Below are 10,199 nucleotides of genomic sequence, written 5' to 3' on the forward strand. Positions count from 1 at the left end.
AAGACATAAAAGATAATCTTAAAGGGGGAAAATGTTACTTTCATGATGCAAAAAGTCAATTTCCATAGCTATGGAAATTTGTCCGAAAATATCTGTAAATGTAATGCAATTCACAATGCCAGAATGTCTCAGTGTGGTGGCACAAAACTGTAGCCTACCTACTTGGAAGGCTGAGGCGGGAAGATATCTTGAGTCCAGGGTTTTGAGGCTGTAGTGAGCTATGATTGCACCACTGCACTCTAGCCTGGGTGACAGAGTAAGACCCTGTTTCTAAAGACAAACCAAAACAGCTAAAATGATTTTTTTTAAACGGAATTTTATATGTTGATAGTAGAATTCACATAGAATAGCAAAATGTCAATAATGGCCAAGGCAATTTTGAAGAAATACAAATTTGCAGTCTCTCCTTGGCAAACGTTTTTATTATTAACAAGCTAAAGTAATTAACACAATGTGATATTACCAATATAAAACAGTAGAATGGGGGTTGGGCCCAGACCTGCACTGCCTCAGGATGTAAAGTGTAACAAGGGGGTCAGGGTGGGCAGTTTGGGCCTGTGAGGCCTGTGGGTGACCACATTCCCCAGCTCCCCCTGCAGCTGACTCCACAGTGGTCTTCTCTGGTTGCCATGTATGGATTCAGGTTCTGGACTGAAGGCTACCTGTTCTCCAGTGCTCCCCACCTCCTGGGTCCCCCTGCTCCCCCTGCAGCCGGCTCCACAGTGTTCTGTTCCGGTTCCAAACTGAAGGCTATGTGTTCCAGGTTCTTATTGTGAGCCCAGCAGGCTGGGGTTACTGCGGTGACCACCACCAAAACAGCCTTGGTGCTGTGGAGGAGCCCAGAGCTACCCCTCAGTCGTACCTGGGCCTTGTCTTGGAAGAGCTACCCAGGATTGGGTCAGCACTGCTAAAAAGCATGGTGTCAAATTCTAATGGTTTTCCATGGGAATTAGTGATATGGGCAGGTGTTATTGGATTTTTTGCTATTCCCCTTTTTTTGTGGAGCAGTATCAGATCAGTTAGGAGTTGGCTTTATGTGGGAAGAGAGAAAAAACTTGCTGTAGTGCTTTGTGAACTAATTGAAAAAAAAATGTAAACTGCTTGAAAAATCTAGGTGTGTTCAAAAAGAGTATGAAGACTATGAATTGGAGTAATCTTTAAAGGATAAGAGCTTTGAGAAGGAGGCAGCAGAAGCACAAAGTTTGGAGGCGACCTGTGAAAAGCTTAACAGATCCATTTCTGAAATTGAGAATGAAATATTCTATCTACAAAAAGAGTTAAAGGAAGAGAAATCTAAACATACTGGACAAGATAATTTGGCAGCAGATAATTCAAAAATGATACAGTCACTAGAAGATCACTCAATATCCCTCAAATCACAAATAGCTGAAGCCAAAATGACTTTCAGCATATTTCAAATGAATGGAGAACAACTGAAGATAGCAATAAAAGATGCTTTGAATGAAAATTCCCAACTTCAGGAAAGCCATAAACAGCTTTTGCAAGAAGCTGCAGTATGGAAAGAACAAGTGAGTGAACTTAATAAACAGAAAATATCATTTGAAGACTCCAAAGTGCACACCGAACAAATTCTAATTGATAAAGATGATCACATTAGGACTCTGACTGAACACTTGCTGAAGATAAAAGATTGGATTGCTGTGCTCGGAGAAGACAGAACAGATGACTGTAACTTGAAATTGGAAATGAACAATGAATTGGAAAACGGTGCCTACTTAGATGATACTCCAAAGGAGCTTTGAAGAAACTGATTCATGCTGCTAAGTTACATACTTCTTTAACAACTTTAGAAGAAGAAAGAAACCAAATGTATATTCAGGTGTCCAAAATTAATAAAACAAAGAAAGATCTTAGAGACCATATTGTACATCGTCAGTCTGAACACGCATCTTTACAGTCAGAAAACACACATTTTGAAAGTGAGAATCAGAAGCTTCAACAGCAACTTAAAGTAATGACTGAATTACATGAAGAAACTGCAATGAGACTTTACAAAAAATTAATTGTAGAGGAAAATTACCCGTCAGAGAATGAAGAGAAGCTTTCTAAAGTAGACAGAAAGATCAACTATACCACTGACCAGATGGAGAACTATAGAAAGCAAGCCAAAGATCTTGAAGAAAAGTTGGAAAGAATGATTCTTTCTTATCAAGGGCAGATGATTCCCTATAAGAAAAAAGAAGATGATAACTGGTTGGCAGCTCAGACTGCTGAAGGAATCCTCAATGATTTCAGGAAAGAAAATGCTCACAAGAGACAAAAATTAACTGAAATGGAGTTTAAATTCAAATTTTTACACAAAGATCCTTCTGCACATGATGTCCCAAATACAGGATTTGGCAGAAAGCATTACCCATATGTTACTGATATGAGATGAGGACCTCCTTGCCCCCCACCTCCTCCAGGAATTGGGTTGGGAGTTTCTCCCCATGATTTTCCACCAAGAGATTTCCCAGGTCCACCATATGCTCCATTTGCAATGAGGAATGCCTATCCACCCAGGCCTTTTCCTCCTTACCTTCCACCAAGACCTGGATTTTTCCTCCCTACCCCCAAATACTGAAGGGAGAAGTGAGATCCCTACAGGGTTGATTCCATCTTCTAATGACCCTACAATGGAACAAAAATAATTCAGATTAATCTCCACTTCCCTCAGAATTGATTCTGCCTTCAAATGAGCCTGCTAGTGAACATCCAGCACGGCAACAAAACTCCTGACAGTACTTGATTCTCTTCCAAAGTAAGTTAGACTGATCTCGAGTCCCCATCAGGGTTGACTCCACCTCCAAGTGAGCCTCCCACTGAACATCGACACCACAGGAAGAAAGCTGACAATTTGTGTTATCATTCCATGTAATTTTTACTGATCTTGAGTCCCCTTCAGGGATGACTCTGCCTTGAAGTGATCCTGCCACTGAACATCTGGCACCACAGCAAGAAAGCTGACAGTATTTGTGTTCTCCTACAAAGAGGTTAGAACTAATATTGAGTCCCCATCAGGGTTGACTCCACCTTCAGGTGAGCCTGCCACTGAACATCTGGCACCAGAGCAAGAAAGCTGACAGTATTTATGTTCTCCTCCAGCATGATTCTGACTGATCTCCAGTCCCTGTCAAGGTTGACTCCACCTGCTATTGAACATCTGGGACCACAGCAAGAAACCTAACAATATTTGTGTTCTCCGCTGAAGTAGTTGTGACTGATCTCCAGTCCCCATCAGGGTTGACTCAGCCTTCAAGTAAGCCTGCCACTGAATAACCAGCACCACATCAAGAAAGCTGACAGTATTTGTGTTCTCCTCAGAAGTAGTTGTGACTGATCTTGAGTCCCCATCAGGGCTGACTGCCTTCAAGTGAGCCTGCCACTGAACATCCGGCACCACAGCAAGAAAGCTGACAGTATTTGTGCTCTACTCCAAATTAGTTGTGACTGATCTTGAGTCCCCGTTAGGGTTGACTCAGGCTTCAAGTGAGCTGCTACTGAATATTGGCAGCACAGCAAAAGCTGACACTATTTGTGTTCTCCTCCAAAGCTGTTGTGGCTGATCTCAAGTCCCAGTTAGGGTTGGCTCTGCCTTCAACTGAGCCTGCCACTGAACATTTGGCACCACAGCAAGGAAGCTTACAGTATTTGTGTTCTACACTGAAGTAGTTGTGACTGGTCTTGAGTCTCTGTCAGGGTTGTCTCTGGTTTCTACTGGGCCTGCCACTGAACATCCAGCAGCACAACAAGAAAGCTGACAATATTTGTGTTCTTCCCCAACATAATTTTAACTGTTCTCAAGTCCCCGTAAGGGTTGACTCCAACTTCAACTGAGCCTCCTACTGCATATCCAGCACCACAACAAAAAACTTGACAGTATTTGTGTTCTCCTCTGAAACAGTTGTGACTGAGTCCCCGTCAGGGCTGACTCTGCCTTCACTTTAGCCTGCCACTGAACATTGGCACCACAGTAAGAAAGCTGACATTATTTGTGTTGTCCTCCATAGTAGTTGTGACTGATCTCCAGTCCCCATCAGGGTTGACTCAGCCTTCAAGTGAGCCTGCCACTGAACATTTGGCACCATAGCAATAAAGCCGACAATATTTGTGTTGTCCTCCATAGTAGTTGTGACTGATCTCGAGTCCTCATCATGGTTGACTCAGCCTTCAAGTAAGCCTGCCACTGAATAACCGGCACCACAGGAAGAAAGGCACCACAGTAAGAAAGCTGACAGTATTTGTGCTCTCCTCCGAAATAGTTGTGACTGATCTTGAGTTCCCATCAGGGTTGACTCGGTCTTCACCTTAGCCTGCCACTGAACATTGGCACCACAGGAAGAAAGCTGACAGTATTTGTGTTCTCTTACAAAGAGTTTGGGACTAATATTGAGTCCCCATCAGGGTTGACTCCACCATCAAGTGAGCCTGCCACTGAACATCCGGCACCCCAGCAAGAAAGCTGACAGTATTTGTGTTCTCCTCTGAAATAGCTGTGACTGATCTTGAGTCCCCATCAGGGTTGACTCGGCCTTCACCTTAGCCTGCCACTGAACATTGGCACCACAGAAAGAAAGCTGACAGTACTTGTGTTCTCCAAAGTAGTTGTGACTGATTTCGAGTCCCCATCAGGGTTGACTCAGCCTTCAAGTGAGCCTGCCACTGAATAGCCGGCACCACAGGAAGAAAGCTGACAGTATTCGTGTTCTCCTCCAAAACAGTTGTGACTGATCTTGGGTCCCCTTCAGGGTTGATTCAGCCTTCAAGTGAGACTGCCACTGAACACCCAGCACCACAGCAAGAAAGCAGAAAGTATTTTTCTTCTCCAAAATAGGTGTGACTGATCTTGAGTTCCTGTCAGTGTTGACTCAGCCTTCAAGTGAGCCTGCCACTGAATATCCGGCACCACAGCAAGAAAGCTGACAGTATTTGTGTTCTCCTTTAAAGCAGTTGTGACTGATCTCGAGTCCCCATCAGGGTTGACTCCACCTTCAACTAAGCCTGCCACTGAACATCTGGCACCACAGCAAGAAAGCTGACACTATTTGTGTTCTCCTCCAAAGTAGTTGTGACTGATCTTGAGTCCCCATCAGGGTTGACTCGGCCTTCAAGTGAGCCTGCTACTGAACATCTGGGACCACAGCAAGAAAGCTGACAGTATTTGTGTTCTCCTCCAACATAATTAACTGATCTTGAGTCCCCATCAGGGTTGACTCTCTTCAAGTGAGTCTGCCACTGAACATCTGGCACCCCAGCAAGAAAGCTGACAGTATTTGTGTTCTCCTCCAAAATAGTGTGACTGATCTTGAGTCCCCATCAGGGTTGACTCTGCCTATAGGTAAGCCTGGTACTGAACATTCAGAACCACAGCAAGAAAGCTAACAGTATTTGTTTTCTTCTCTAAAGCAATTTTGACTGATTTTGAGTCCCCATCAGGGTTGACTCTGACTTCAAATGAGCCTGCTACTGACCATCAGGAACCACAGCAAGAAGCCTGACAATATTTGGGTACTTATTTACTGTGGTTGTAGACACATGTGATTGTAACTTTATTCCTAATTAAATAAATTTTTAGTTGATTTAAAAACTTGTTTGGCATTAATAATTATAAAATCAGCTACTTTTTATATAAGAAAGTTAGATCATAAAGAACAAAGGGCTCAGAAGCAGATTTATACATATATATGACCTGTATGTAAACTGATTATACATTGCCAAATTGGCATTATAAGTAAATTAAAAAATAATGAACAACATTTAATGAATTATCCTAGAAAAATTTATATGCAAAAAATGCAACAAACTGTTATCTCCAACTAAAAACTCTATTCAAAAATAAATTCGAAGTATTTTAATAATGTAAATATCAGCTTTTTAAATACAAAGAATATATAATATTTTTGTAAATTCAGGGTAAGAACAAATTTCACAAATTACATACAAAAATGAATCAGGAAGTATATGTTTGGTATATTTTATCTCGTGGTAATTGAAAACTGTTTGCAGCAGAATCTGCGAAGAAATTTAAAAAACAAAACAAAACAAAACACTAGTGGTGTAAAGTTCTAATCCTTAAAAGCAACACAGGGTTACAGCTGAAGTTTGTAATGTACCATGACAGAGATGAAAATAAATATGTACAAGTTATCCTAGGAGACAGAAAGGAATTATAATTATACTAAAGTATAGTCAATCTCTCCAATCATAAGGAAAATTTATAATGAAACAATGAGATTTTACACCCATAATTCAGCAAAAGTTTTTAAAACTTTTGTAATGAGGAGAAACCAGACTTTCATGCATTATTGATGAAAATGACAGTTTTATACAAGTACTCTGAAAAGCTATTTGTAATATTTAAAAATTTTGAAATGGTACAAATACTTTTACCCAGCAATTCACAATTTAGAGAGAATAATAGTATATTGTGCAGTACTTTTTAAAAAGTACTAGTGTACATCTATTTACATAGTTATCTTAAACACAATTTGATTAGAAATAATGGTATAACACAATAAAAGTGTTGTCAAATTATATAAAGTGTTGATGTGATATTGAAAAGTATGCAAGGAATACAACATATTGTTTTTGAAATAACATAGTAATAGTTTTAAATTTTAACAATGTTTTATAAGTATATAATCAATTATGTGAGACATTTTTGTTAAAAATAGAAGTTAACTCCCTGTACTAATTTTTGAAACTTTTCTGTAAGCCTAAAATTAGTTCAAAATATAAAAGTTAAGCACATTAAAAATTATACACCATCAACATCTTGCTTTCTCTGGAGAGATAAAAGAGGAGAGAAAGAGAAATGGTATTGAGAGAACTATATATTTTCAACAATAACTATAAGTTTGTTCTTAAAAATATGAAGCATAATGTTAAGGTTTGTCGAATCATATTCTTCTCTACTATTCTGAGGATCTAAAATATTTAATTTTTAATAAAGTAAATATAAATACATAACTTTCAAGATAATCACTTTAAAATATTAAAATAGATACCTTTAGTAAATTAATTGGTCTAATCTCATAGATATGCATGTTTAGAATTTAAATTGGATTAGCAACCATATTGAGTTACATGAAAGTTGCTTCCTATCTGTCTTTTTTCTTATTTATAGACATTGACCTTTATTTAATCTCCAGCTTGATACTGTCAGCAACTTACAATGAGATATAATTCCCATGTTTATAGTTAGGATTCAAACTTGTAAATAATAGCTTTCTAATATTTTTAGATTGCTTTTTCAAGACTCCTGGTAGCAATACTTCACGTTTAAGTTATAATTATATTTCACTGGAAATTTCTTTCTTCTTTACAAGGGCTATTTCCTTATTTTTTAGTAGTGTTTCAAAACATGTTTGATTATGTTTTTTTTGTTGTTGTTTTTTTTTTGTTTTTTGTTTTTTTTTTTGTTTTTACTTGAAAGGTTAAGAAGTCAGCTTTTAGAATGCCTATATTTTTAACTTGCTTACAGAATGCAGACATTCATTCTCAAAATGTAAGAATTTTAGATTGTTAAGTTTCAGTTTTAATAAAACAGAAAAGGATACTTTCATCATCTACATTTATTAGCTAAATCAATTTTAAGATTGAGAGAATTACAACTATTAAAAAGGTCTAATGGAGCGTTGTTTTATTATTTATTGCTAGGATAGAAAAAGGAGAAAATTAAAAAATGTAAGTTGTCTATAGGGAGTAAGCAAGATGGGAGGCATAGGTTAATTTTTATGGTCCAAAGCAAGATTAAAGGGTTACATAGTCATTGATTATGAAGAGTAGAAGTTGCCATCAGTCATGATTAGTGAAAAGGACAAGAAAATATTAAATCTCCCCTTCATTTCATTGCAAGCTATAAGTTAGTTTCAGTCTGGCTCCCATGAATTCAAAATTTTCTGAGTCTGTCTCAAAAGATGTCCTGCGGTAGATGTAGGGGAAGAAAAAAATACTTCCTCTATTCTCTTAGCTTCTGTGACTGGGATCTGTGAAATAAACTGACAAAAGAAAGGTTAATAAGAGAAAAATCACACCAATTTTATTTGATGTTAATTTTTGCATGTGCAAGGAGTCATTCATTGAAAAGAAGTGAAGACCTGGAGTAAAGACTTGAAGAAGAAATTAGACCTGGAAGAGTTATATGCCCTTTTAACAAAGCATGAGGAGTTGTGGAGACCTCACTAGGCAAAGAAAAGGTGTTGGGGATTTTACAGGCTGTAAATTATGGGAAGATAAATACATGTTGTAAATTAATCGAAGATAATGGCGATTTCTGTAAGATTTTGTTTGTGTGGATTCATCTTGGTGCTTTCTTCTCTGGTGATAAAGGTTTTCCTTTCAGGACTAAGAGAGGGGGACACCTTCATGAAGGGAAATTTACGCTCTGCTATTCTTTAGATGGATGAGCTTTTCCTATGTCTGTCATTTCTCAATTGCTTTCAACTCAGATTAATCCTATGCCAATGAGGCATGTTTCGGGATGGCATAGTTCTATATTGAGAATTGTAACTATAACTAGGCAGTAAGCTGAAAAATTTTCTGCATAGATGTTTAGGCTTGGGAGACTGCCCCAGTACGTCACGTTAGAAGATCTAACTAGGTTTCTGTTTGCAGAATCAGAAAGTGCTGAGTTATGTCCTTGTGAAAGAGAGTTATAGCCAATGTTTGCTATAAAACTTGAACTTTACTAGAAACCTGTGGTTGGCTCTGAAATTATTATAGTTAGTGAGGCTGATTAGGAATGGAGAGAAGGAAGGATGGATAGGAGACAGGCAAACTGACACACCCGTCACAAGACAGAGATGCTGGGTGGACTCGGGGATAGTCATTCAAATAGGAATTAGCATAACAATGTTAGATGACTGCCAGGTAAGATCTGTATAGGTGAGGGAGGCTGGGGATACTGAGTTTCTAATTATTGACCAGAGTTATTTCTGTTGTTAAAAGAAAAACTTTATCTGAATTAATTTTAAGGGAGTTTAATTGAGCAATGAACAATTCACAAATTGGGCAGCCCGCAGAATCACAGCAGATTCAAAGAGACTCCAGCACAGCCACGTGGTGGAAGATTTATAAATGAAAAAAGGAAAATGACATGCTGAAATTGGAAGTGAGGTACATAATAACTGCACTGATTACAGGTTGGTCTTTGCCTTATTTGAACACTGTTCGAACACTGAGGAGTGTATGAATGGTTGAAATACGGCCACTGGGATTGGACAAGACGCAGCTATCGTTACAGGTGCATACTCCTAAATAAGGTTTTTAATCTTCTCTACCTATTAAGTTAGGTTGCAGTTCGTTCAGAGGGACTCAAATATAGAAGTATGAAGTCCTTTTCACACCATATTTAGTTTGCTTTAATATTTTACTGAATATCAATTTAAATTTAATTAAATTTATATTTTTAAATTCACAGCCTAAGTATTCAAAGATTAGTTGATATCAATTACCTTTGGTTGCAGAACAAACCATTCCAGAATTTGGTGACTTAAAATAACTCCTTTTAAAACTTATTCTACTATTTATGAGCTAGCTATGTAATTCTTCTGGTCTGTGTTAGCTCTTCAATTTCTGTAACAAGCTGGTGGGTCAGATGATGGCTGGATGATCCAGGATAGCCTCTCTCATATGCCTGGCAGTTAGCAGACTATATACTGAGTAACTAGGCCACAGTCCGTAATTATCCAGTAGGGTACCTCGGGATGTTCTCAGGGTGCCACATGAGCCCTGGCCCAATATGTGAAGATATTTTATAGGTCTCTAGTTGCATAGCAATTGCTAATGTCTCATTGGTCATGGGAAGTCACATGGCCATTTCCAGATTCAAGGAATAGAGAAAGAGACTCACTCACTGATTGGGAGGAGCTGAAAATGGGCTGAAAACATATATAAAGGAGAAGAATGTGTATCTTCTGCAATCCGTGTGGTGGATAGGTTATTACTATCCTATTTTCAGAAGCTCCTAAATAATACATTAAACTTTGACCTTGCTTTTAAAACTTATTTTCTTTTTTTGTTTTATCTGTTATGTTTCTTGAAAATCAGTAGTAGATTATGATAATCATATTGTTTATCCATGAGCTATAAATTAATTTATATATGATGGTGAAGCAATAAAATGAGATAGAAAAGAATTATTTAATAGGGAAAATAAATAAAATTATGAAAACTATGAAACTTTGTCTAAACATTAT

The 10,199-nt window shown here is 38.0% G+C and overlaps 1 protein-coding gene and 1 pseudogene across 4 annotated transcripts in view; both read left to right on the forward strand.

Moving 5' to 3' along the window:
- Positions 1 to 10,199, forward strand: part of LRP1B (LDL receptor related protein 1B) — a 1,884,038-nt gene that overhangs the window by 1,424,536 nt on the left and 449,303 nt on the right. The gene's annotated exons all lie outside the window — the stretch shown is intronic.
- Positions 750 to 7,322, forward strand: LOC141584614 (melanoma inhibitory activity protein 2-like; annotated as a pseudogene).

Source organism: Saimiri boliviensis, chromosome 5 (assembly GCF_048565385.1).
Source record: "Saimiri boliviensis isolate mSaiBol1 chromosome 5, mSaiBol1.pri, whole genome shotgun sequence".
In the NCBI taxonomy this organism is placed as follows: Eukaryota; Metazoa; Chordata; class Mammalia; order Primates; family Cebidae; genus Saimiri; species Saimiri boliviensis.